This window comes from Neofelis nebulosa, chromosome 7 (assembly GCF_028018385.1).
Source record: "Neofelis nebulosa isolate mNeoNeb1 chromosome 7, mNeoNeb1.pri, whole genome shotgun sequence".
In the NCBI taxonomy this organism is placed as follows: domain Eukaryota; kingdom Metazoa; phylum Chordata; class Mammalia; order Carnivora; family Felidae; genus Neofelis; species Neofelis nebulosa.
In genome coordinates, this window is record NC_080788.1 from 132834435 (window position 1) to 132860495 (window position 26061).

General features: G+C 43.7%; 1 protein-coding gene across 12 annotated transcripts in view; it reads left to right on the top strand.

The window, feature by feature from the left end:
* The window catches only part of GPR65 (G protein-coupled receptor 65), a 120631-nt gene extending 95151 nt beyond the window's left edge, over positions 1–25480 (top strand). For 6 of the 12 annotated variants that reach the window (XR_009264690.1, XR_009264685.1, XR_009264688.1 and 3 more), the window contains 2 exons: positions 21500–21620; positions 24448–25480. The gene's annotated coding sequence lies outside the window, so the exon portion shown is untranslated. Of the gene's footprint in view, positions 1–1874; positions 3823–19706; positions 20133–21499; positions 21621–24447 lie in introns of those variants that run through there. The other 6 variants (XR_009264693.1, XR_009264695.1, XR_009264684.1 and 3 more) reach the window with 2 other exon arrangements.
* Positions 25481–26061: the final 581 nt, after the last annotated feature.

The following is a 26061-nucleotide window of genomic DNA, read 5'->3' on the forward strand; positions in this document are numbered from 1 at the left end:
CTTTATAAAAACTTTCTTAGAGCATATTTTTTGGTTGAAGTGTTTTTCACTCACAGTTTCTTCCAGAATGTTTTTTTCGTATTGCTTTTATCATTACAAGTCTACTTCAAACTTCTGCTAATTTTTGGTTGTCTGTTCCTGTGGACTAGAAGCTCTGAGCAGAGGAGGAGGGCACCTCGACTGTGAAGACCCAACTATATTTTCCAGAGAAGATCTTCTGATTTTCTGCCTGGATGCCAGTGTTCATAAACAGAACGGAGAAGGATGAAACTAGCAGTGGGGTCTCTGTTGTCCGTAGACGTATTTCAACTAGACCCCCATATTTTCACTCTGGCACCCTGCCTTCAATTATGCCTGGCTGCTCCTGGTCCACAGACCCTTTTTCCCCCTTTATGGATAATAAAGCTTAGTTTCTTTCCTGGGTGAAGGAAGAGTGGTTGCTCCACAAGTACGGAGTAAGAAGAGAGAAGCTAGGGATCTCCTCACTTCATAAACAGCATGCAACCCTTCTTTCTTATAGGAAATACACACTTCTAGAAGTCCCTGAACCACCACCCTCTTCCCAATTTCAGAGGTTTCGAGGATTTTATAGTTAAACCAGGTTGGTTCTTCCTTTCCCTGCTGGTATCTGATAAGTCAGCTACTCTGTACCCTTTTCATTTTCCAGTTTCAGAAATTTCTGGGTGAGTTAACTGAGCTGAGCTGCTTCCATCCCAAGGAGGCAAAGCTTCTTTGAAGCAAGAGGTATGTCCACCCAAGCTCTTTCCTATTTCCCTTTGAGATCATACTCTTTGTATGCAGGGCCCCCAAATTCCCTCTCCAAGGAGTCTGCAGGACATGCCTGGGACCTGCCAGGGTTTCCTCCTCCATCCATCCAGCAGGCTGAATCTCCAACGTGTACATCCTAGACCTGAGCGATGGTCAAGAGAGGGCTCTTGCAAGGGGTGAGAATGGGCCTGGATGCATACTGCCATGCTCAAGTGTGTGCACCACTGCCCAAATTGCGCTGTCTGCAGTTATGTGGCAGGAATACACATTTGTACGTTCAGTGTTGTCATTATGAGGGTACATTGGTCAAGGCAAGAGGATAAACTCTAACAGCTTATTAGCTTGATTTATAACTTTTAAATATTTAAACATATGCCGTGACCTCTTACTCAGATTCTTACTCATGGGCCCCAGGTATTAGGGGTGGCATGCTCCCCATCTTTATAGATTTATGCCCCTTAAAAGTCACTGTAAGTCTTTAGAGGTGTTGCAGGAGGGAGCAACATTAGACATGGGTGTCCAACCCACCATCTTGAACAAAAAGTGCTTCCCTGCTTCTCTCCCTTCCTGAGGCATTTCTCTCATGCCTGATGCTCCCACACAGGCAATAGCTCCTCCTTCCTTTTTGGATCTTTCTTTTTTTTTGTCTTTCTCAGCATCAGTGCTTCTCATCAAAGAAGGAGATTCATAAGGAATATTTATTCCAGTGTGCTTTTGTACAAGAATTCTTCTACAGCTCTCTCTCTCTCTTATACATATTTTCCCCCTCAGGTCAATTCAATTTCTTATGAAGTTTTTTAGGTCTTCTCATGTGTTTTCACTCTATTTTATCATCCTTCCTCATTCATCTTTGAGTCCCATAGAGTATTTAGCATAATTCCTTGCTCAGAGTAGAAACCTAATGAATATTTGTTTGCAACCGCACTGCACTGAATTGTAAGCTCTTAAAAATCAATGCCAGGGGATGTTATTTTGAGATGTCACTGAATGCCTCCTCTTTGCTGATAGAAAACAAGGTGACACTGTAACCATACTATTTAAGGCATGATTATATTTTCATGCTTCCTTGCAAAGGAGTGGTTAATTGTACTGATTGGTTGTTTCAGAATTGTGTGGGATAGTCTCCGAAGCACATAATCAAAAGAGCTGAAATTCTGCCTCTGTATGGACTTATGATTCCTGGTGGTTAAGGACCACCCAAAAGAAAAATTTCTGAAGTTCTCCAAACGTAAACCTCTGCATATGTCCCTACTTATCACTACTCTGATTGAAGTGACATCAAGGCATACTGTATACCTCAGCCATGGGCTAGTGGGAACAGAAAAGAAGCAAGCACTGTGAAATGAAAGGAACTGATTGTGTTGTAGCAATCAAGAGACCTCTAACAAGAGAAGAGAAGCCACAGCCAGCAGCTAAGACACAGCCCCTAGAGGAACATAATGAACACAGGGAAGATTTCAACCGGCATTAAATCCTGCTGGGAAAAAGCTCCCAGGAAGTATGACAATTGACATTCAGAAAGCCAGCAGGACAGTGAATCCAGGTGGTCTCCTGTTTGAAGGGGACTGCCCCAGTGAGTGTCTGAGGACATGCCAATCGTTGTCTACCCTCCCAGAAGAATTAAAATATCTGAGAAAATTATTAGCTGGCCAAGCAAGCCTCAGGGTCAGGGCAAGATTTTGATCCCAGCAAGGAGATGTGGGGAGCTCATCATGAGTCCAGGATGGTGTCTGTCTTCGGTGACCTTTGCCCTGGTTTGTTGGCCATTTGAGATATCCCTATTCACAAGACCTCACTAAAGGCCATGTGTTTTGACTTCCCTCTCATTCTTGGTTGTCTAAAACAAGAGTAACAGCCCTAACTCCCTGCCTTTAAAAGTAAAGGAGATGTATTAATTTGGGCCAAACAAGAGACATTTGCTGTAGGAATTTTCATCATCGGATAAAGTCAAATATAGGGATGAGTTGGCCAATCCTGTCTCTTAGAACCAAGGTTGAGTTTTCTGAAGAACAAGAAAAAAAAACAACTGAATCCTCAATCAAGAAATTCCAATTACAAAAAAATGGAAGTTTCATCTTATGGTTCCTACAAAACCAGGGACTTCTCATCAAGATGCCCAATGACCTTCATCCACTGTCTTTACTGGGCACACATTGCTATGGTTCTTCCAAATGCTAAGTTTTTCTGTTTTGGGGATTCAGGAGAATATTTCCCATGCTTTTCCCATACCATCAAAAAAAAGTTTAACTCAATCTAAGAGCAATTTAAAATATTGTGTTAGTAATGAGAAATCTGACTAGCTCTAGAAGAAAAAATATAAAATCAACATAAGCCCGATTTTAGGGGTCGAATTTGAAATTAATGCAAACAAACAAACCAAAAAAAACCAAAAAACAAAAAAAACAACCCTTTTAAACTAGAAGTTGGGTATTAGAAGCTGGCTTCTTTCAAAAAAAAAAAGACAACTTAAGCTCTAACGTCTTCTGTGTAATAGCGCCCTCTGGCTTTAGATTACTTAACAACGTATTTGGCTTTGAGCCTCAGGTTTTGTTGAAAGTCCATGACTGTGCTGGAAAGACAACCCAGGATTCCTCACATCTGAAACCCTGCTCATCTGTTTCTCCTGCATCTGCCTTCGCAAAGAGGAAGTATGACTCAAGCAATGCTTCGTCTTCTGTGTAAGAAAGGACTGTCAAAGAACAGTGCCAATAAGTCCTTGGGGATCTTAGCAATGCCTTACTATTCTTTGGAAAGTACTCTCTTGAGACTTTAACATGGAGCTGCCAGCATACACCAAGGAAAATGGTCTTCAGGTTGAGATATGGCCAACTAGAACAAATTGTGGGAAAGGAAGAGACCCATCCAAGACCATTAGCATAAATGATTATTGATCTGTCATTCATGAAGGAAGCTGTTGAGGCTTCCTTATTTCTTGTTTGTGCTTAATTTTAAGACTCCTAAAGTGACCTCTAAAAAGAAAGAAAATATTCTTGGTCAAATGAAACAAAACCTTGCTTGTTTTCGAGTCTTAATATGAATACAGATAATCAAAGAGTTTCTGGATTCTTCTTGGGGGTTTTAAATGGAAAGGGTCAGAAAAGTTCCCAAAGGCATCATTGGCTTTGGTTGTCCATAAGAGCTCAATCTGATCTTTTTGACCCTTCAATCTGAGTCTTCCCATAGAGAAATCAGGCTCAGCAAGAATTAGATTATTCATCCCAATGGAGAGTAAGGAAACCATGTAGGTCCATGGAGAAGGGCTAAAAACTATCTTGCAAAAAACTGCAGCCAGAGCCCAAAGAGTCTTCTCTTCGCTTTGGAGAGGACAGGATGGTCTGGTATCAGTCTTTCCATGATACTCATTCCCTGGAAAGCATTATGTTTTTGTTTCCCTCAGGTGAATTCTTGCCTACCCTTAAATATCCAGTGTGGAGATGAACTACCACTATCTTGATAGATCTTTAGAATGAAGCCAATGTAGCTAAGGACAGTAAGTAAGCTTCACTGGTAGGTATATCTGAAATGCAGATTTTTTTTTTTTAAATCAGGCTTGTATATGGTGTGACTGGGTATGATATAATCAGGAAATGGTTTTGTTTTTTCCCACCAATGTTTGGGGCAGATTCATCATTTTCCAGTCAATTGCAACCATTAAAAAATAGCCCTGTCTTCAGAAATTAATAAACGCAATCCAGACCATTCTAAATCAAAACTGTAACCTTGCGTCCAATTAAAACTTTCTTCGCTAAGCTTGGGCTTGATTTCAGGTTTGGGAATCAGCATCTTGGGAGGGAGTCATTATCTGGCTCTCTCTCTTTGCAGTACCTCCTATTCCACCTCACTCTGCCCAGTGCCTGCTTCTGGGTTCTCCAAGCACAAGAGGAATGAAAGGCAAAAGATCAAAGGAATTTTTACTTAATTGGTGCTGTTTTCAGTGCTCTCTCTTGGCTCTTGAAGTGCCTCCATCATATAAATACTGGCTCTATTTTATGCGTAGCAGTTATGGGCATGTTGGAGGCTACCTGGGGGACTAGCTGTGACACCATCCCCTAACCCAAACAATTCTTCCCCAGGCTGAAGCCCCATGACCCCATCAGGTCCTGCCTTGGCAGTATGCTTCTGAGGTCCCCTTACCCTCACAGATAGCCTTCTTAGACAGCATCCTTTCAAGACAACTTGAGCCTTGATCCTTTTACACATTTACCTGATGCCTTGGGGATACATTCTTGTCCCTCAGAACTGCAAGTACAGCCTGCTCAGCCCCTGAACTTGCCCTTCTCGCCCTCCTACTTTGAGTTTCCCCAGCCAACCTCTCATCTTTAGACTTCTTCAGGGGACACCTGTCAACCTTTCTAGAGAACTCTGTTCTTCTATAGGAAAGCTAATGAGTTTCTGAACCCCAGCTGGCATTCAGCCAGGGAATGTTGACATTTTCACCCCTTCTAGCAGACAACACCAAAGTCTGTGAGAAGTTCTGGTAGTTTTATTGGGCTCTCTTCTTTTGGCTAATGAATGAGAACAACATTCTCTCTTCTCCTCTCCTCTCCTTTCCTTTCCTCTCCTCTCCTCTCCTCTCTTTTCCTCTGCTATAGTCCCTTCTCTGAGGAGAAGACCCATAGCAGCTTTACTCCTGCAAACTCCCTTCAAAATAGTTCACCCAATAAATACCAACCTTCCAATTTATAAGAAAGAATTGGGGCGCCTGGGTGGCGCAGTCGGTTAAGCATCCGACTTCAGCCAGGTCACGATCTCGCGGTCCGTGAGTTTGAGCCCCGCGTCGGGCTCTGGGCTGATGGCTCAGAGCCTGGAGCCTGTTTCAGATTCTGTGTCTCCCTCTCTCTCTGCCCCTCCCCCGTTCATGCTCTGTCTCTCTCTGTCCCAAAAATAAATAAAAAAAAAAAAAAAACGTTGAAAAAAAAAAAAGAAAGAATTTGGGTGATAGGTACATGTGTCCAAAAAACACATGTCTGGTTTCTCTTTGGTACGTTCTGGATAAACGCAGAATTATTTATTTCACCCATTGCCCCCAACTTTAAGGCTTTACCTGAAATCCCAGTGCAGAGAGAAAAAAAAAAAAAAAAAACAAACTCTCTTTTCATAGGCCATTCACACAGATTCTGCCTTTTGGTGCATGAAGTATACCTCTACCAGGATTAAAAAAAAAAAAAAAAAGTCACAAGATGAGGTGACAGGGCGAGGTGTTTGCTTCAAACAGTCACACACACACCCACACACACACCCCTTGCCATCTCTACTGCACTTCTCTTTGCCTAATGCCAAGGAGTCCTTAGCACTGACCCTCTGCTCAGAGTTCCATATCTAGCCCCAGCCCTATGTACTTTGACCCTTCTACAGGAGGTTAACTATCTTTTTCCCAAAGGAGCACCAACCAAATTTTCAAGGGGCTTTCGGACAACTGAATGAGTCTTCAAGCCTTTACTTCCATAAAGCACTGAAGCATCATATTAATGAAAACTGGTGACATACATGCAAAAAATTGAAAGTCCTTAACCAGCAGCATTTGCTAGCTCATTAAGCATGATATTTTGCCATTAACCCCAAAGAACATCATCAGAAGTAGTCAACCTAAGACATACCAAAAGATAAGAGATAAAATAGAACTTAGTGAATAGCACCTACTTTCATTTAACGCCCTTGTGATCTACTGAGAGGAAAACATTCACTACCCCTTGTGTTGGTGTGCCATCAAGGAATGAAATCTAACTAAATATCACTCCCCAAAAGAGAAGTAGACGGTTAATCTGCTCCAGGAAAAAGCCACACAGAGCATCCTAAAGCCAAACACAGATTGTTTCCAGAAACTCTGTTACATTGCCCACGGGTAACATAGAGAATCTGATAGGAAAAACACAAATATGCACATGCTTGAATTTTTTCACACATCAAAACTATTGAAAGTACAATGACAGTGGTATACCATAACCACAGTGTAAGGCAAATCTGACCTTCTCTCCAAGTTCCCAGCACGGACAAAACAAGGGCACATATGAATTACAAAATGTGGTCCATTCTGAACTCTCAGACGAGTACTGGGGGCCATGAGAAGGATGTGGTGAGCAGGAGGTTGGAGGGGAGCGGGGCCTCATCTGGGCATGCCTCTATGTGAGACACATTCCAGACTGGGCCAGCTCCCTGGGATTGGTGCCAGAAAGGATGAGAAGTGACTGAGATGGCAGGACACTCGGGCTGTGCCCGCCATCACCCAGAGCCTCCAGGGAGGCCAGCTTTACTCTGTCTGACCACTGGATGCACACCCCAGCTCTGTTCATCAGCTCACCCAGGGACTCCCCTGGCCTCACTGTCCCCATGAGCTCCAGGATCTTGACCCCAAATACCTTTCCAGGCCACTCTTGTTCCCTGTGTTCCATGTGTCAATGTATTTTATACATATGGACTTTGTAAGAAAGGCTTGTGAAGGCTCAAATTTATGGTACCCAATTTGGGTAGTCCAGTCAATTCCCCCTCACCATCCTATCCTCCTCCTCCTCCTCCTCGAGTGCTGCCAGAACTGGGACCGTTCCCATCTGAGAGTGTCACCTCTGACCCATCCACATCCTTTAAAATGCTATTCCTTTCCCAGATCATTTCTAAGCTAAGTGGAGCTGATGTTCAAAATATTTAACAACTGGTATATGGTACGGGCACCAACCAATCAGAACGGATTCCAACGGTAAACAGTCAGCACAGGGGGGCTGATGGCTTTTCTTCTGTTGTTGGCCTTGGTGTTCTTCAAGAGCCCGGCAACTGTCTACAGTTAGAGCTAGCTAGACCCATCACCTCATTTAGAGCGGTAACAGCCTTGTCTCTGGGGAAACCAGAAGAGTCATGCCTGTATTTTTTGTTTTCTGGCTTTGAGGGTTGTCAGATCTTTTTTTTTTTTTTTTCTGATATTTAGGTAACATCTCCCCACAAGTAAATTTCTCTGTACCTAAAAATTTCAACAAGTGGTATTTTTCTGAAACAACCTCCCTTCCAAAGGACAAGCCCTTTCATGAACTGCTGGGAAGTTCTTAGGAGACCCATTACTCTGAACTAGGACTTCCTCTACATTCAGGGAATGAGGAAGAGCTACATTAGTCCTCATAAAGGGTCCTTCACCACCCCAATGAGACTGTGTCAGCTGTTTTAGTCCTCTCCAAATAAGACAGACTGACTGGCCTCCGAAAGAGAAACCATATTAAATAAAGATTGCCAAATATAAATTCTATTTTAGCAGGCAAAATAAGAAGTCATGATTAAGACACCAGCCATTTCCTGGAAATAAAAGCCCACCCGGAGGTGTTTGGGAGCCCAAAGTATCATCAACACCAGCTGGCAATTAATCTCCAGGGAAAGCTCTTCTTCAAGCGTCTCTGTTACAGGCTAAATATGCCCTAAATATAACTTAAATATAGATGTGCTATCTATTCCTCACATTCCCTGGGGCTGCCAGCATAAGACAGGGATCAACCCAGCAGCACTTGGCATCACAGGGTACCCAATGACAGAGCATACTGACTATATTAGCTCATCAGTAGCCCACATCGGCTGAACTGGTCTGGACTCTGCATATTTAAAAAACGCTAATTTCTCTTCCTTCAAAAAAATTCATGAATTTCTTAAGTGTTTTTTTTTTTTACTATTGAATTGGCATAGCAAAATATATTTTAAGTCGGAGCATTAATATTAGTTGCAAAACTGCAGTTATAATCCTCCCTGTTTTCACCATAATGTTTTTACCACTTTTGAAAGTTTTGGACTGAAATATATATATATATATATATACATATTTAGTCACGGTAGTCAAATAACCCAAAAGACCAAGGTCTGACAATGGAGAGTAATTTATACTTAGAGTACAAGGTAAAATGGCCCTTATCAGAGGTCAGGGGACTTTCTCAGCTAATTTAGCATTTTGTGGGCATCTCTGCCATGTGAGGCCAATATGGTCTGAAAGGAAAGCTTTTGGGTCAATTAAAAAATAAGAGTGAAAGAACAATCACATGACAGGAAGATTGGGCATGGTTTTGATTTCTTTAAAAATGCCCAAGTGCATAACCTGAGGCCAGTAAGGAAATGACCACACGGGACAAGAAACAAGAATGAAGCCAACCACCTCTGGAGTCTCAGAACATAGAGAGAAATGCCATTTCATATGGCATTTTGTTTGAATCAGTGGATCAAATGTTTTCAGACTTTATGAACCTGACACTGCTCCCAACAAGCTGTCCATACCTCTGTGCTCAGAAAACATACCCACAGTTTAAAAAAAAAAAAAAAAATGCTCTGGCCCTGAGTTTCAAATCTCACCCTAAAGGTAGTTACTATTCTTAAAACTCTTTTCCCCAGAAGTTACTCGTGTAGGCCATGTATACAATATTGTGCTCTGAATATTGACATCTTCTTCTGGAAGAGATTTAACTTTGGCTTTGAGACATACCATGGGTAAAGCTATAACCAGGAGCACAGTGTGGATCAGAGATAGGCTAGAGCAAGCTGGGGTCCAGGGCCACATGCCCCTGAGAAGGGTGGGCATATAGAGGCAAATCAAAGAGCATTTAGAATGGAAACTGGGATTCAAAGGCTTAGTTCTCTTAAGTCAAGGCTCTGGATCCAGATCTCAGACCACTGCCAGACTGTCACATGCATAAGGTACAGGCAGAAAAGGATTCCCTGAATGAGGTGCGTCTACAGGAATCTAGGTAAAAAAGCACACGATTGTGGATCCAAAGATAGCCTCCTGACGTCCACTGTCTCCAGGAGGGATCCTGAGCAGAGACGTGCAGCAAGAGTCAGGGACATCCTGGTGTCAGATGCACAGAGGATTTCCCAGTTTGATTGGGTAAACCCTGACAAGTCTTCCTTTTGTTACTGCTCAACTTTGTTGTCCATCTTTGCAACAACACTAAGCATGCATTTGTGCATGACTGTTTATAGATGGCCTAATTCTTCACCAGAAAAGCTCACAGTTTCCCAGAACATTAGCATAAATAACCTCTCAGTTCATCTGGACCCCTTCCCCAGTTGTCCATTTTCCCTGACACAGCTGGGTCTATCCAAGGCCAGTACCTCACCCTAGTCTAGCTCCAAACCAAGGCTGGCCTGAGGAAAGAAATGGTTCAGTTGCTTCAGTCCTCCCCTCTTGCCCCTTCTGACTACACCACCCATCTGGCAGGGCTTAGCTTTAAATTTCTTGCCTGTAGACTGACAGGGGATTGGGGCCTATTCATGATGTTAAACATACAGCCTTACACCTGGGATCCCCTTGGCTGTCATCTTGACCTCTAAACCCCAGGACTGATCCCTGAGCTCCCACACATCCCCTCAGGGAAGCCCACTGCATCTTATGTGTCCATTGCAATAACAGGGAAATCAGGGATCTTGCGGCCACGGGTTCACAAACCCAGATCTCTGTGTGCCCCACATCATAAAATTGGGTTTCCTCCCTGTACCCTGTGTTCTGAGGTCCCGTTCTGATTCTCCAGTCTCATTCTCCAGATTTTCTGTTCTTATTTTCCAATCCCCCAACTGGCACAAGCCAGGGACCTAACCACTGCCAAGTCAGGGCAGTACAGCCCAGTAGCAGGTACCCTCTGCCGGAAAGTGGATCTCCACTCCACTCACCCAGCACTCTGTTGGGCCAGATCCAGATATAGAAACCCTCTCTTTGGGACACCTGTCCTGATTCTCCCCACCCCAGCAAGGTGAGGAGCTTTGCCCCAACATTACACAGCTTCCACGTAGTTTGTCTCTAGGATGGTGTTTTTGTATTCCATTGTCATTCTGCTTCAACTTGAGTGTCATGTCTAGTAGACCTCCTTATAGGATGGGATAAAATTTTAACCATTTTTATGTAGCCTTAGTGTAAATCTAGTGCCTAGCACAGAGAAGGAACAAAATACATGTCAATTGAAAGAACTTTGGATGGATGAATGAGAAACATGAATGAGCTTTCTTAATAATAATAGCCAGTCTGTCTGGACCCTGAATTTCTACCTTCATGATGAGAATTTGCTGGGCCTCCCAGAAAAGCTCTGCCCACCTAACTGAAGCTCAAGTTATGGGAATCTGTTTCTGGGCTTAGTGCCCCAGAATCTACCCCACCCTCCTGGTGATGTTGGTGATTAAGATGTCCAGCACAACCTCAGCCCTTCTGATCACTCCCTGCTTTGATCATGTCTCCCAGAAAGCCAGTTGTCTGGTGGTGCTAACTAATTCTGACATGTAACACAGCACCCTTTTAAGTAGTGGTATAAATGGGTACCATTTTTGGAATGGCATTGACACGTGTCTCCTTAAATAATATTCCAATAGTAATGACTCTTGTTTCACAAACAACCAAAATTCACAGGCTGTGGAAGGGAAGAGAGGAAGATCAAGGAGGGGCATTTTATAATTTACCCCAATAGCAAGTGCCAAAAACCTCTTAAAATTTTTAATCATTGAACACCAACAACATGTAGGGAACTTGCATTTAACTGTCAGTGTAGACAGGCTTTGGAGTATTGTGTGTAGTTTGTCCCAGCACCTCATGAGAGTAAACAGATAAATAATCAGGGAACTGAGATCAGAAGAACCCATTTCACTGGGAGGAGATTTGGAAGGGCACTAGAGCCAGAGCAGTCTAACCCACAATGTTAGACTTTCCAAAACAGTCCTGATTTCAAATGTTCAGTCCTGTTGTACAACCAAATAATATTTCAACACTTTCTCATCTAATCTGCATCATCTCTTACACACAGGAGTCCCTATGTCTTGATTTGAGGGTTAAGGAGAAAATGGTACCCACTGATAGTTCCCAGTAGAGATATCCTCTAACTTTGGGCCTTTTATAGCTATAGCTGCACTCTCCACGTAAAGTCCTAGATAGTTCACTAGATAGTTCCTTGTTTCTCAGGAAAGGAAACTATGTACATGGTTCAATGAAATGACAATGAACAAATAGCATACGTGCGTGATATTTGCCCCAAAGAGAGAGAGGGGTGGAATCTCTTAACTTAGCCTTGGATTTGATTTTCAGCCATTTGTTCTGCAGGAGGAGTTAGATGGACAAAAATTATGTCTCCTCCCCAAGGCCCTGTTTGTCAATCCCGCATCACAAAAGGACAATTGGGGGTTGCTGTTGATGTTGGCCCTTCCTGGTCAATACAGGGTAGTTTTCAGGCAGGAGTTATCACTGTCTCTAAGAACTGGACATCTTACTAAACTAAACCAAATCCTGTTTGGGTGGCAAATTAAACAGCCAGTTGCCCTGGGGGGAATGGGAAGAAAGGTAGGAGGACCTGACTTTTGAGTGGTAGGTTATGAAATAGTAGGAAAGGCAATGCTACTGCAGAGGAAGGCTGGCCATAGATGCAGAAGTGGACAAGGCCACAAAGAAGAAAAACAAAGCCAAAACTCCACAGCCCCTCACTTTACTCTCCTCTATATAGGTAGAGTGACCACTGCTGAGGCCGTGCCGGCAAGGTGCACACACACTATGTCAAAAGACATTTCAGCTCCAGCCATGGGGTGTAGTGAGTGATGCAAGAGGCAGTATCCAGGCTGTGCAATCTGAGGCCTGAGGAAGGAGGGAGACCTCTTGCAGAAAGGGTCATAAAGACTGCTGTGTTGGAAAGTCCATTTTCCTATTTGTCAAGGACTCGCCCAAGGTCATGTTGAACTGCAGTCTTGAGTCACCAGTTCCATGAAATTTCCCAAGTGGCCTATTCAATAAGCGGCACACTCACCACCAAGCCACTGGCCTCTCTGGGGGCAAAGGTAATAAATCCAACAGAAAACCTAACACAGGATTTGCAGGCTCCTCAGACATGGGCAGAGCTGGGAGCTGGGTACACACTCCTCCAGCCCCTATACACTTCTTCCTCTCACTCCCTCTCACTCACACGCTCTCAATGCCAAGGGAAGAAAACAATTTCTATCTAAAAAAAACAACCAGAAGTTTCTACCGCTTCTGCTTTCTGGGAAGTAGCGTGATCCATCTCCCCATAGACAGTTTTTCTGTTGAGATATCAGTTTGATGGGCCCTTGGGATGTGAGACGTGAGCTGGTCTGGATGGGTGAGGATTAAGCCAAACAAAGCTAAATTACTTTGCTCAATAAAGCAACCAGAATCTTGGAGCTGTCTGCAGATGCCGCAGTGAAGGGCCTGGGATCTTGGAAGAAATGGGGAGGTAGTAAGGTTAGTTAGCAGCAATGGTGGGGGAGACCTAGGGAGAGAGGAGACCTATAAAAACAGCCCCGCAGCCAGGGATGGCTAATGAATCATGTCGCATACTAGTCCATGCGGTGCTAAAATCTCTCCCACTAACCCCAAGCCTTCAGGTACACAGAAAAGTAGCACTGTTTCATTCTGGGGTGACCGCGGCAAAAAAAAAAAAAAAAAAAAAAAAGAGAAGAAAAAAAACAGTTAAAAGATACTAAGGAAAGTGAAAGAAAGAATGTGGCCAGATCAGGAAAAATGGAGAAAGGAAAGAGCTAGAGAAACTCCAGGCTTACGGAAAATCCTTAGATGGGCTTGGGAAGGCACTAGACCCTGGAATGGGGGTGATGTGGTCACCAGAGGAGAGAGTCCTTGACCTGGGAAGCAGGATGACCCAGGGCCTGAGTTACAAAGAAGCAGACTCAGGGTCGGCTCTCTCCCTACCTGTCTCACCGGGACCTTCTCTCACCACATCACCTCTTCTGCCTCAGGGCAGCCAGTTATGCTCAAGCTTAGCCAGAGGGCTGCTCTGGTCACCCCATTTCTCCCAACCCAAGTTCGCTTCCCTGGTGGGCACTAGCACTTGACCTCCTTCCTTTCCTCACATCCTCCTTCTCTGGGGCACGTCCATCAGGATCCTGAGCTGGACTTTCCAGTCTCGTGGGAGAATATACCCTCTTTCCCCTTCCTCCATCGTTCCACAATGCCCCATAACCAATCAGAACCGGAGCAGAAAACCCGGAGGGCTCATCTCCACAGCTTTCCTGTTCTCTGGAATTCGATCACGAAGACATTGACACGAACATTGTATCTTCCCCCAGACTTAGTAAATGGTGAAAACACAAAAGAAGGTCAATCATAAAATGTCTAATGACAATTTTCTTTTAAAGTTTGTGGGGAAACGTTACAGAAACTATCATCTGTTTTAGTCATTCTAAAGCTCCATCCCAAATATTTGGCAGTGAGGCTGCTAGTGACTGCAGAGGACCAACTGAGGCTGAAAGTCACCAATCCAAAGCCCTTTTTATTACTTTTTCAGAGGAAATATATACTACTTTTATTTCTGAAGTCTTGATACATTTTTTCACTAGCCTACGTAGCTGCTATATTCTGAATTAGTCCCCTAAGGTTGTCGCTATTTCTAAATATTCTGATCCACTTCTGCAGAGGAGATCCCACGGGATTCAGGGCAGAAAATATGGTAATAAGTGTCAGAAAAAACTGAAAGCCCAACGTTGCTATGCGTAAAATCTGATTTTTGTCTCCAGAATGTCCATTTGCTTCTCTCAACCCCACAGCACCGCATACTATTTTTACTTCCTTAGTCAGGACACAGAAGCAATATGAGAGTGTGCAAAAAACACAAACTTTCTGGGGCCAGAAAGACTGGGACTTTGCCACTTACTAGCCGTGTCTACCTAAGACAAGCCCATAGATTTTTCTCTGGACATCGGTTTCTGTGTCTGTAAAATGGAAATAAGTTTTCTACCTGGCCAAGTTCTTACAAGAGTTCAATTATATAATTCATGTCAAAGAGCACAGCTGAGTGTGAAGCTGAGAGTGGGTCCTCAGTGAAAGTGACTGCCCACCACCTTTCTCCTTCCTTTCAGCTGTCCAGACTGCTTCCCTTTATCCTTTGACATGAGCATCATTTCTTAATTTGGGGGAGAGAGTGGGTAGGAATCAGCTTTGCTTTTCTCTTTTTGTGTCCACAATGTCACATTCACCTCCACCCTTGGATACCAGTGTAAGCAGATGACTCCAGACCTCCTTATCTTCTAGCAAATGGGAAGGTGTGGGTGTCAACACCCAGCAATATGTCCTATAACACTTGGGACCCCATGAGTTCTGATGTCAGTGGAGTTTCCTGGCTTCAAGCCACCGTGAGGCTTCGTCTGTCTCAGCTGAGCTGGATCAGTATCTCCTCCTGGAAGGAGAGTGAGTTCACCAAAATACCAAATCCTTTCTTTAATCATCTGGCAGTAAGCCTTCTGGTGGGCCAAGGGGGAACACAGCTTTAGACCTTTGTGCCACCTTGAGAAATTTAAGAGGTCGTGAAAACTGGGAGAGTGAAACTGTGTAAGTCAACCAATCACACAATGGAGGAATCCTGGACTGGGTTTGTCTTAGGTGAACATGTCACAAATTAACATCAGAAAGGAAATGCTCTGTGCAGGGAGCGCAAGTAAGTCAAGTCTGCAGGTATTAATTGAACACTGGCTTTTTCTTGGGCCCAGGTGGGTATGAAAATGAAACAAGTGTCCGTCCTTGTGGAGTTCCTATCTTTCCTAAGGCGGAAGCCCGGGAACCCAAGGGACAGCAGGAAGCTGGGAGGCTGGGGCTCCAGGCAGGGGCAAGGCCTAGGACAGGCTGCCAACTAGGCCCGGGAGCAAAGAGCTGACCCCAAAGATGATGGAGACCCACAGGGGAAAGCAGCAGCCAGAAGCACCACTTGCTGCTTTAGAAGCCGTGTGAAGATCAGGAACTCCGCTACTAGCCGTCAGGTTCACATTTTAGGGGAGTGGAGAACACATGTCCGTAGTTGTTCTGCTCTGTAACACCAATCCCATGACCTTCAGAAAATAAGGGAGAGGCAATTTTTCTGACTCCTTTTAACCAGGAAGAGTTTCTGGAGGGAATAGAAGCGTAGGTGTCCCCCACCTAAAGCTTTGAGTGGAGAGCATTCCAAATAATTTGGGTAAACTGACGTCTGGATGATTCAGATGACGCCCATGTTGTCAAAGTCAGCAGGTTAACCACGGTTAACCATCTGCCTGTACTTTGGTCCGTTGTGAGTCCAGAAAACCCCACTTGAACAGCTCTTGCTCCAATGTGTTCAGGCAGTAGGGAAGGAGGTCTGGCCTTGCCCCCACCCCCGGAAGTACCGCTATTAGATGTGACGTTGGGGCGTCTCCGTACATCTCTAAGATCAGAAGAGTACACCAGAGAAATAGGAAGCTCTCTTTTATTCCCAACGTTTATTATCTGTCTGCATTTGCATGGGGGAAAATACAGCTGGAGAGCGATTCACACTCACAGAAATAGTTATCGGCAAGTACTGTCCATTAAGAAAAGGGGTGAGGAGGAAGCAGTAAGGAGAGGACCCCAAGTGCTCTGCTAGAGGGGAAGGCTGCCAGCAGAGGCCTGGATACAGGAGGTAGGGAGCATCTCAAATGCAGATACTAATTTCTTACACCCACTGAATACCGGTGCTCACAAGAAGGGGAGAGTTTGAGGTTGTCAACACTTGGAAGACAGAAAAGAATTTCCCTCTCCCTAAACCCAAAGGGCCTCTAGTTTTCTTGACTGGGCCTCTGGATTCTTCTCTTCCTCCATTATCTATAGTGATTGTCTATGCTCTCAACATTAATTCCCTCCTCCCTCACTCCCTTATAGAGGCCCTAGCCATCCATCCATATAGGACAATCCATTCATCTTGTCAAGAGCTATTCCCCATCCTACCCATAACAAGCACCACCACAAGACTTGACAGGGTTGCCGGGGGGGGGGGGGGGGGGAGGGGGGATGGCCCTATGTTTCCGCTCTTATAAAGGAGCCTCTGCTAGTAAGGTTTCCCAATTAACTGCCCCTATGCCCACCTTTCCCAAAGAAGGCAGAAATTCCTTATGGAAGTGTGTGGTCCTTTATAGGTTTGCGTCTGGCAGGACATATAGGTATGTTCTACATACAGGTTAGGTATGTTAGTCTATTACACTGGGCAGCTACTTTGCATAAGGACTCAGTACCAGGCACTACTGGGAACACTAGGAAATAAATAGCATGGCCCTGTTTATTAGAGTCTTACAGTTTAGCTCTGCAGATTTACACTGGGTTATGAAATACTCATGGGCAAATTTGCCCCTACACAAATTGTTTCCAAAGACACCCACAAAAATTTAAGAGGCATGTAAAATTATATATGGCTTAAGTAACTACAAAGTAGTGTTGAGCATATATGATAGAAAATCAAGGAGAGAGAGGAGGGAAGGAGGGATAGGAGAAGAGGAGACTTTTGCTTCCAGCTCCATGTTTCTGAATCTGGTTTCTTTCTTCATCAGCTCACACTATTGCCATATTTTGTGCTTTATTCCCTTTCTGCCTGCCCACATGCATCCTATTACATTTTCATTGTGATTGGAGACTACAGTTGAAGTGAAGGGTACAAGTCTTTCTGAGGACAAGAGAGACAAAACACGGAGATTCTAATTCATTTTGTGGCCAGCCATGGCCGATTCAAAAGATGTAGAATCCATTCCCACCTTTATGACTTCAGTGTGATTTGTGAGGCTTTTAAGTGGCTTCTGTGAAAAGCAAAAGAAATATATTCTAAAGCTTTTTTTTTTTTTGGTCAACTTATGGGAAATCTGACTTGTACATGGAAAAAGGTTATTGCTCTTCTTGGGGATGTGTCCCTACACATAGGCATATAACCAAGTATGCACAGATAAACACGCAATCAAGCCTCTGAGGAATACCAGCCAAGAGACTCCCACTTGTGGCAGTAAGCTTCATGAGCTGGGAAGTCCAGAAGGCTGCATGACTACATGGAGGACTGAATCTTGAGTAAGGATGGGTGGGATTTACAAGGGGAAGAAAAAAGAAGGAGGGTCCTATTGGAGGAGGAAGCCTGTCAAGGATTTCCCCAGACCCATAGGAGCTAGTCTCCCCAGTACGAATGGACCCATGGATTGCAAGATTATTGTAGGGAAGCATCATGAAATAAGAGCGGACAGGGGTGGGGTCATGATGTGCCGGGCCATGTACTTTGAAGTTCTCCACTGGGAAGTTAGCAACCACATTCGTGTGTCCAGCTGGGGAGATTCATGATACCAGCTCTGCTTCTGGAAGGTTATCTGGCATATCCTAAAAGTCATAAAGTCGCAAACTTTCAGATCACCTATATAAGCCATCGTCCAAAATAAACGCGGGCAACAAAAAGGGCGGCTCATTTTTACAAACCGAGATAGGGAAGAACGAATGCTTTTTCTCCTCAGCTAGTTTGTCTCCCTACTCCGTATCCACTTACATAATTTAGGCTTTGCATATGCATCCATCAGGTACTTCAAGAAGCAGATGGAAAGCAGATGGAGGTTGAGACATCTGAGAATCTTGGTAACAAGAAAACGTCTGGAGCCCCAAATCATTTCCAAAAATGATAGATGGAGTCAAGTGTATGCAACTTTACATGTGTAGTCATAACAAGTTACAAAAACAAGAAACCAAATTGCCATTCAGTCATATGATTTCCCAGGAGAAATGAATTTAGTGAAATGCAATGCTCCTGGGACTAAGAGGCTTTTTTTCTCTTGTTCCTCATTTTAATTAGACCCATACCTATTGTTATCCCCATTTCTTGGAGAAATCTAAACTGCATAGGGTGCAGCCATGAAACATCATAGCAAAGGGTATTTATTAATGTGAGAAAATGTAATGCATTGCTAAATGCAAAGGCAGGCAAAGTATGTTACCATGGTAACATTTTTATTAAAACAATATAGGGGCACCTGGGTGGCTCAGTCAGTTAAGCATCTGACTTTGGCTCAAGTCATAATCTCACAGTTCGCGGGTTCGAGCCCCACGTCAGACTCTGTGCTGACAGCTCAGAGCCCGCTTCAGATTCTATGTCTCTCTGCCCCTCGCCTGCTTGTGCTCTGTCTCTGTCTCTCTCAAAAAAAAAAAACATTAACAAAAAATTTTTTTAAAACAATATAAATATTATATGCGTTATATGTATTTGTAGATAAATCTGGGAGAGGGAGAAGCTAAATATAAACTAAAATATATTATTTTTGCACAGACATGACTGCAGGTGTTTTGTTACTTCTCTTCCCCCTGATGCTACTCAAATTTAATATTGAGCATGTGTTTTTAAACTAATGAAGAACTGTTCTTTCTTGAAATTGTGTAAGTATGTGTGATAAGACCTGAGGTTTGTAATTTTGATTTGTGGAGATTCCTCAGTCTTTTGCCCTTCTCTTTGTAAGCAATTTGACAATAGAGAGAGATAAAAGAAGTCCCTCATTGATTTAAACCTGTTACCAGTCCCCCATTACTGCCAGTGTGGGCATTTGAGGGAACATGTCTCTGAGAGACAAAGAATCCAGGTATATTTGCATGTAATTCAACTCATCAACCTGGAGTGGAGAGGGGAGTGATGGATGCCCATGAAATGAACATGGATGTTTCAAAAGGATGACAAATGATCATTCAAAATATTCAATCCAAGGTTTTTGTATGTGTTCACATACCCCCAAACACTTAGTCACTAACAAGGACTATCTGAGTTTATGGCCACCAAAGTGATGTGGGTTTCATTTAAGAGACGGATCACCGTGTCCTCACCTTCTGAATCATAAGCGTCACAGTCAGTGCATCTCACCACATTACAGTGCAGTACAGAAGAGAAAGGCTTCTTGCTGAAAGACTCTTCTAGTTCCATCCCAGGTCATCACTTACCCAAGCCTCAGGAGGAGACCACAGACAGAATGTCCTGCCTATAGCCAGAATGCCACAAAACACACTAATGTTATTTCTCTTAATAGTTTCCCGACACTGCTGTCCAAAATGAATGTGCTAATATGTAATTAATAAGAGTTATCAAAACAGATTTATCCTTCATATCCTGAAAACCCATTGGTAATTACCATTCTTAGGCTGCATTTGGCATCTATAAATCTTAGGATGGAAGCCAGAGCTGTCATATATTTTTTCTACCTACATGTTTTTCTTTTCTCAGGATGGAGTGACATCCAAGCACTTCACAAGAGATTGGCAGCAAGATGGCAGACTGGGACACCAAGCAGATGGGACAAATTCCCATAATTCCAGTACCTCCAAGAGGGCTTTCTGTTGTCCTTCAACAGATTTCCAATGGTCCCCATTTCTCTCCCTCTCTGAACTAAAAAAAACAAAACAAAAACCAAAGACCAACAGCCTCTGAAGCAGACTAACTCTGGCAGTCATGAATCAGACAGGGTGAAAGGAAAAAAAATGCTATCTGGGCCAATGGGTTTCTAACATGCCATCTCAGTCAGTACTTTCTGTGCTTTAACATGTGTATGAATCACCTGAGTATATATATTCATAAAATGCATATTCTTAGGTCTGGGCTGGGGTTAGGATTGGGGATTTCTAAGGAACTCCTACACAATGTCCCCGACGTGACTGGCCATGGTCTATATTTTGTTTTTTTTTTTAATTTTCTTTTTCCCAACGTTCTTTATTTATTTTTGGGACAGAGAGAGACAGAGCATGAACGGGGGAGGGGCAGAGAGAGAGGGAGACACAGAATCGGAAACAGGCTCCGAGCCATCAGCCCAGAGCCTGACGCGGGGCTCGAACTCACGGACCGCGAGATCGTGACCTGGCTGAAGTCGGACGCTTAACCGACTGCGCCACCCAGGCGCCCCCCATGGTCTATATTTTGGATAGCAAGAACCTTGACCATTCTGGCCTTGGCATCTTCTGGGTCCTATTGATTGAAAAAACTCACTAAAGTCAAATTTGCCTGATGGTGGTCCAACGTAAGCAAAATTTAACGTGGTGGTAAAGAGCTCACCCCTGACCAGGGTATATTATGAAGGAATTCCAGTACTTTCATGCCCTGAATATTCAGCAAAATGTGGAAGGAAAAGGGAAGAGAGCACAAAAGAGACAGGAAGTGACATATAGTAGAGGGCATATCCCAGGTCCTTCCAGAAGCTAAAAGGGCTAAAAAAAAAAAAATTAGATTCCATATTCTCACCATATTGAAACCAAAAGAAAACCAGGTACCAAAACCACTCCAGAAACAGAACCAGAACAAAACTAAAACAGAGCCATTGATTTTTCAAACTACTTTCTGTTGGAATCCAAAATGTTGGGAAAAAGAGGAAGGGTTTTCAGGAGGAGAAAAGGAGATTATATTGCCAATGCCTCTGTAGTTGATTAATGCCTGCTGAAGGCATTAGGAAACCAGTAACTAGACTCTCTCTGCATTCAACACTAAAAATGCAATTATAAACCACAGGGCAGATTCATTCAACAGGTCACAGTAACAAGACTCCTTTGTTCCTAATTTCTAGTGTTATATGATTATAGGACATACATGAATTAAGGATGCCTAGGGAGGATACATTTACTTCCTTTCTAATGAAGTATTTGCACCTACTCTTGAACCTATCAAAGATGCCCATTCCTTTGTAATATCTACTTAAATAAAATAGATAAAAGTATACAGGTATGCTCAGATACCCCTACACCATAGCTCATCAAGGTTACAAGAGATCATACCCCACACTCTCAGACCATAGTGGACACTGAGGCCCACATGACTTGTCCTTCCAGTTGAGGGAACATTCTACCATACCAGAAAGGGAAAGTTATTTATGGAAGAATCACAGAAGCTCCATGGTGTCTGGATTTGGATTCCACTTGGCCCAAATTCAGAACTCATTTACAATTCCTCTGCCTTCTCAATTTGCAAGCTTTGAGGAAAGAGCAAACGGCCACAAGGGGAAATTTTAGCAAAAACATATACTTCCTCTGCAGTGACTGCTTACAGGAAACAGCAGATTCCCTGAAAAAAGTGCAGAACCTGAGAATCCAGCAATGAATCACAGTCCCAGCGACAGGATGAGGGTCAAACCACACAACAACAACTCTATGACAGGTAAGAAGCCAACTTCTGTCACCTACGTGAAAGATTGTGCTTGCCCTTGAAGGATATTCTTTCTGTTGTCCCAGACAACCATAGCCAGAAGCAAAACCTTGGACCTGCCCAGCTGGACAAGAACCTAAGAATTAAGATAAAGGAAAATATCCTCACATATGAAAAGTCTGTAAACTTCCTGTAATTGTCAGGGTGACCTTTTTTAAAAGTTACTCAATGTTATAAAAGGAAGAGAAGAGAGAAAGACAAAGGGACTCATACTCAGAATCCCTAAATGCAAGGGGGAAAGGAAAGTGTTTTGAACGCCCTTGCCCCCCACTACCAAAGATTTCTTGGACAAGTGGATTTCTCCATTAAGGTGCAGACAAGTGTGGTTATGGTACTGGCTTGAACAATAAGCAAGCTTAATAAAGGTATGCTGGAAAAGCCTGAACTCTATCCCTCCAACAGCCAGACCCTCTGTGTGGGCCTTGCCAACCCCTAAAATGTTTGAAATGTTTGAAATGTTAAATCCCAAGTTCTGGCCGCCATCTCCCACTGTCCATCCAACTCTTAATTCTTCCCTGGTCTATACCAGCTCTTCAGTCTCATTGACCCTGTACTCCTCTTCTTCCCTCCCAGCCACACCTCTCTCGGTGGCTTCTCTTCCTATTCTGGAAAGACTCATAGTGAGATTCACAGTGAATCCTTCCCAACCCCTCCTGACATCCTCAATGCCCTAGCCCCTTCTTATCTTCCAGCCCCACCACTGTCCCGTATCCAACTTTGGACCAGTCCAAACATTCTCCCTCTCTTTGCTTCCTACCCCTGTGCTGTTGAGCACTGCTTGAGAAAGTCACCATCCAGGATCTGCAGCTTCTCTTGGGATCTCAGTGTCCCAGGCAACCTTTTCATATCCCACCACAGCTATTCCAAACCCTCATCACTTTTACCAAATCCCCATCACATCCCCAGCTTCCTGCCCTCAGCAGACATTCTGTCTTCCTACTTCAGAGAAGGAAAGTAAAGCCCTCAAAAGGCTCAGGCAAGATTCCCTGCACCTATGAATGTATCCAAATCCGCGTCCACCCTCACTCCATTTCCTTCAAGGAATGTAATCTATCCTCATGTTTGAGGCTAGCCCACCACCAAAGCTCTCCACATCCAGCCTCTCTCCCCTTTTTCTGACCCGAGACCCTGCCTCTCCCCAGAGCTTCCTCTCTCCTGGTATTCTCAAACTCTCTCAACAGGTACCCTCTGTACAGCTTTAAACTGTGCCCAGTGCTGCTATCCACACTTGTGGAAAAAGCAAAGTTCCCACTGGTCTTCCACCTTCCCATGCAACTGCTTCATCTTCTCCACCAAGTTTGCCAAAGAAATCGCCTCTGCTTACCCCTTTAACTGCCCCTTTTAGCTCACTGCAACCAAGCCCCTCTCTCCTCTACCACTGAAAATGTTCTGGCAAAGGTTACAGGTCACTTCTTAAATGACAAGCCCGGGCTCAGTGGACACTTTTCAGACCTCACACGAATGCTTTATTTACTACTTCTTTCTCAAAAATCTCCCACCCTGTTCTAGCCCTAGCTCTGGTTTCTGCGTCTCTCCCCCTACCCCTACTTTACTAACTCCTGCTGGTTTTGCTTCTTCCTTTGGTGTGACTTAAGGTTCTAGTCTTTCTTTCTCCTCATGCTTGGGTAGAAGGCTCTTACCCATTCTCATGGCCTTATCTCATGGATGGACAAATGGACCCCAGAGCAACCAATCCTTTTCTAGCCATCTCTGGATCCAAGTTTTCTAAAGAATGCACAGGTATTTCATTGCCTGACTGATCCTTTCCCACAACTTCCAAGTCACAGGGAGGGAACCACTAAGTCTCAAGAAGTTAGGAAGGTTGAAGATGTAAGAGAGGAGGAAAGAACAGGAAAATCAGAAAAGAACAGGATTATTGAGGGCACAAGTACAAGGCTTAGCTTTGGAAATAAGCCATTCTTCTAGGAAGAAAACCTGTATTTATTGAGAGCCTACAGGTGCCAACAAGTATGAAGGATTTGCATATAATAGCTCCATTTAAGCTCACAGTAATCTTGTGAGACAAAGATTATCATTCCTGTTTTCCAGAAGAGGAAATACATGCCAAACAAGATTAATTTGCCTAAGGTCACAAAGCTAGTAAGTGCCAAAGTCAAGACTGAAGCCCAAACCAGCTCACTCCAAAGACCTTGTCCCTAAGTCATGAGAGAAATAAACGCAAGGAGAGAAGAGAAATGGCAAGGTGGAGAGAAGGGAAAAGGAGAGATCTGACCAACTTCTGATTATGAATATGATTAGGAAAAAATGTCACAAAATCTAACTCAGAAGCTTGGTAGAATATTGCCCAATGCCGTCCCATCACCCAATCTCCTTTTCTCCATAAAACCTAATAGTCATGTGGATTCATAGTATTTCCCTTCCCACTGCTGTTTGTGGGGGTCTTTTAAGGTACGTGTTAAATCTCATTTGTGACCTTTTATTACTTTATTGAATTTTGAAGGAAATCTAAATAGGGAATGGAGATTTTGTACCCTCCACTCTTGCTTTGGGTCTTGGCACTCTGGGCATTCAGCACTCACAACAGATACTTTCTGGGCTCTTGGATGTATTTTCTTAAGGCTTAATCTTGGTCACTACCTTTCACCTCATCGTTGACTTTTTAAAATTTTAACAATTTCTAGAATTTGATTGAGTTCTTGTGGGAGTAGTAGGGGAAGATGGAGTAAGAAATCCATATATTTATTTCCTTGGCTTTTTCTCTAAACGTAGTACTACTATTTCCTATCAGCCAAGAGAGTGATCTCTTTGTTTTGCTTAGCTTTGGAAATGGATTGTGAAAACCAGCAAGAGCTACATTGGACAGGTCAGAGACGCTTTGTGGGTATATGAGGTATGTGCATGGTTTGAGGGTGGGCTGAGAGCATGGTCTCTGAGGGAATGGCCATTGAAAACCACTTCTCCAAGGTGACCTTCTTTTGGGGCTGTTGAAAACTAAGGATAGCGGTACTCTCTTGAAAATGATTCTGACCAATCACATCAAAAGCATGAGGTTAGTCCAACTACTTAAAGCTGACTTCTAAATTTAGCCTCAGTTAGCTGTTCAGTAAACACCTCTGCAGTACAGAAGTAGATCAAAAAAAAATTTACCTAAAGAACACTAGATTGACGTCCTACTGTTTTTTTGCCTAATAGATGCATGTAACTAGACCTCAAGATTTGGATGATCTACATGGGTCCTTGTATCCCTCCAGGCCCTGTTCAGCCACAAATTGGCTGGGAAATCCACCTTTGTGCCAATTCCTCAAAGTAACTTTCTCCTCACGCTTGTATTACAGAAAGGGCTACCTGTTCCCTTTCCGTTCCTTTTCTGTTCCCCTAGAAAACTTCTGACCCCAAGTCAATGTGAAATTCATACTGAAGAGTGGAGCAAGCCCCATAAAAACCACATGGAGAAGGGGGGAAATGATGAACATTGGAGAAAATAGATCTTAGCCTCGGGTTTTAAACTACCTTCAGACACACACGGAGAGAAGCCAGTGCTGTGTCTCTGAAGGGATGCAAGTGTTGAGAGGCTTTGACAGGCCAAAGGACAGTTTAACTGAATGGAACTTTCATGAAGTCAAAGTGCCACTGCAATCTGGGGGGAGGAGTCTTGTGGGGGAGGGGTTTAGACTTTGCTTTCACATTCCAATGAACACCTGACTCTTTTTCCATAGTCACTCCTCTTTTTTTATTTATCTCCTACTTGATTATAAGCCACTTAATTTATCTCAGTGCCCCAGCCAAGCCTGGCACATAGTAGGCAATGAATAGTAGGGGAAGGAGGGAAGGTAAGAAGGAAGGAAGGAAGGGATGGAAGGACAGAGGGAAGGAGAATAAGACAATTGGAAAACCTACATACAGACACAAATGAAACAATTTTAAATGAGAAGACCTGTCTCAAGTAGATAACTGAAAGACCCGAAAATTTAGTGGAATTTCTGAAAAATTCAGTGGGCTCTGTTCAATGGAGAAGAGGTTCAGAATGTCTCTAGTGGCCAAGACAAAAAGGGAAATCCAGAGAACAGTGCGCCCTATTCTTTATTCCCCTGAGTGCCAGGGCCAGAAGTTAGAGCAAAGCCTGGCAAACAGGTGTTCCCTAAAAATATCCTGAATGAATGTGAAGCTCATCTCTAAGGCCCTTTCTAGCTCTGACATAATGAGACTCTGCTTTTTAAGATCTGTTGTGGCCGGCAAATCCTTATGACGACCCCATTCTTGGGCCTGGCAAACAGACAGGTGTAAAATTGCAAGTTGAGGATAGAAGTAGAAGGGAAAGTTGGACCTCGGGGAGCAGCCTCACTGTTCCAGCATTGGCAGCCGGGGTGGTGGGGGACGGGGTGGGGGTGGGGGGGCAGGTCCCTGTATTGCTAACCAAACCAATGTTGTCTCC